Source organism: Aegilops tauschii, chromosome 1 (assembly GCF_002575655.3).
Source record: "Aegilops tauschii subsp. strangulata cultivar AL8/78 chromosome 1, Aet v6.0, whole genome shotgun sequence".
Taxonomy (NCBI): domain Eukaryota; kingdom Viridiplantae; phylum Streptophyta; class Magnoliopsida; order Poales; family Poaceae; genus Aegilops; species Aegilops tauschii.
Window position 1 is genome coordinate 480,987,951 of NC_053035.3, and position 2,707 is coordinate 480,990,657.

The following is a 2,707-nucleotide window of genomic DNA, read 5'->3' on the forward strand; positions in this document are numbered from 1 at the left end:
AACATTTTGAAATTTTGCAAGCATGAACATGCACATTAACAATTGCATGCAAGTAATTGTATAACATGGACATTTGCATGAAATTGCATGGTGACGACATGTTGATCCTTTTGCATGGTTGTAACATGAAATTTTGCATGCATGATTCGTTTTCATTGCATGATGAACAATGTTAGCCATAAAATTTTAATAGTGCCAGATTTTAGTAATAAATCAAAATAAAGTTTACTTTAACCAAAAAAATAGTTGCATTAGACAATAGAAGATAAGGAATTTCATTCAAATCAATCTAGTTCGTACTGGGATACTCAAGTATCGCTGCTGCGAATTCAGGCACACAAGCTAGCCTAGGCAGCTGGATGCCCCTTCTCTCTAATGACCTATCCAAAATGTGAAGAAGCTCATAGTCTATGGACCCCTTGTGTCTTATTATTTCCCGCATGCAAGCCAGAAGCTTTCCTGTTGCCTTCCGGTTACCGAAGGTCCGAGGCCGTTCGTGTGTTTGCGAAAGTTGTGCTCCTTCAACAACTTGTGAACGGTGGTCTTCTTCATATTCAATGCACTAGCGACATCTCGGATCGTTTTTCGATCCTTCGGAGGTACAGCCATTAGAGCATCCAAGTCCAACGCAGCACGCTTTCTTCCAACTCTACCGGCCTTCTTGTTGATGACCGCATTCACACCGCCATCTCAACTAGGAAAAACATACAAGGATAGCATTTTGTTAAGTTTGAAACTAGGACAACAAAATCCTATTAACTCTTATTGTTCATTTCATAATCCAGTTTTAGGATAAACAAAACATGCAGCTTGACGACAACAAATACTCATACTAGGATTCAACAACTAAATTAGCGATACACGTGCAATCTTCATCTATGAATTCTATAACTTCCTAATCGTCATTATATATAATAGCCAGAATTACACAGGTGCAATCTCTACAGTACTATAACAGAAAAAAAATGTACAGTGTTCATTATCTACAATATTTTGCAATAATCTCCATTGATGAAACATATTACTACTGTTCATTATTAGTAGAAAGATATTGACATATGCAATCTCCATCTATGAAATTGAAACCTGTATAATATTTAAAAAAATTGCACTGTTCATAATCTACTCAGAATCAGAAATAGAAATAAATAGGCCCATAAATGTATTCTACATATATACTAACAACAATGTGCCTATGTTCATGGTCTAAAGTGCTTATTTTTTAAATCCACAACAACAATAACTGAAAGCATGAAATTAAACTAATCAAACAAAAAACGAGGCACTTTTCTTTAATCTCATTAAGTGTAATCTTCCTCTATCAATTACGTATATAGCAAAATTATGCCCACTGTTCCATTGCATGAGCATGAGTACCAAATAACAAGCAAAGTAGGTAGGACGCAAACCTACTTAGTTCGGTGCCGGTGTCATGGCCGTGGTCGTTCTTGTCCGTGCCTCCTGCGCCGCACCTTTCATCACCACCAGCTGCAGCATCATCGTCATGGCGGTCGCAGCCAGGCCATCCGCTACACTCGGATCTCGCCACGGATGTCACGCGACCAGCGCCTAAAGAACCGGCTGCGTCGCGCACGGCAGCCAGTGCACGAGCACGACCGAAGCAGCCGTGGTTGCCTCCTCCGCTCAAGATCGACGGGAGCGATCCGCGGCTCGGGTCGAATGCTCCTCGCCCACCTAGCCGAGGCAGGCCCGCGACGGATTCTTCACGGGCGCCAGCGGTCCAGCCGCGCCCTGCTCGACCTCTACGTGCCAGGCCCAGGCCGGCTGCGCCCCGTCCACAAGCGACCCCTCCGCCACCGCCGGCGGCGGCGGCAGACCCACCATGCCCACGGTTCAGGTCGCCAGCTTGATCTCGCGGTCGCCCAGCTTCCTCTCGACCGCTACGTCTACAGGATCTAGGTTTAGATCAAAGAACGCCATGGACTTTCAGGACGAGGAAGAAGAGGAATGAGTAAGCATCTGTCCTCTGTCCTCTTATAAGGAGGATTTGGAGTTCAAATCTTCGTGCCATATTTCCCCCCTAGGCAGCGCAGGGATTGGATCGACATGTGGCGCCGTAAATTGGGAAATGGGCATTGCTGCACGCGACGCGAGGAAGGGAGCGAGGTCGCCGGTTGGGTCACTAGTGAGGCGGAAGAGAAGACGATGGGGTTGCCTGCAATAACTGTTTTTTGTTGGCAGGAGCATGGCCGAGGCCGATCGAAGCCCGTCGGGCGGTTGCATTGCATATCGCTCGATAATCCCGGTAATTAGAGTTACATCTTGTCTTCGCTCGCAAAAAAGAGTACATGTTTCCGGTGGACGGTGGTGCGTGCTGATGCTGCTGATCGGTGGAGTACCACAGCTTTTTCTTGTCCGGGAGTAGTAGGCATCAATTTTCTAGTACCTCCCTTGCCCTTGATCGGCCAACCGCACAGCTCAGCATGTAATTGCAATTGATGCGTTAAATGAGGGACGTTAGGATTGGCCATGCATGCGCCCATCTTTCCACGGGAAATAGGGGCCGGCCTGGATCAATGCGAAATAAATCGGGAAACCACGGGAAATAGCGCATCGGACCCGGAGCTCACCTGGGGAAAATGGGAAGCCAGGACGCCTCCTCGTTGGAGGCACTGCTGGAATTTAATCCTACCCGAGTGTTTGCCTCTTGGCCGAGTACTAAATCACGGGGACTTCTCGGGAAACA

General features: G+C 46.6%; 1 long non-coding RNA gene across 1 annotated transcript; it reads right to left on the reverse strand.

The window, feature by feature from the left end:
* Positions 1-251: 251 nt before the first annotated feature.
* On the reverse strand, positions 252-1,768 carry LOC120965479 (uncharacterized). Its single transcript, XR_005758533.2, has 2 exons — positions 1,414-1,768; positions 252-694 (listed from the first exon to the last, which is right to left on the reverse strand). It is a non-coding gene; the product is annotated as an uncharacterized lncRNA (long non-coding RNA).
* Between the last annotated feature and the right edge of the window lie 939 nt (positions 1,769-2,707).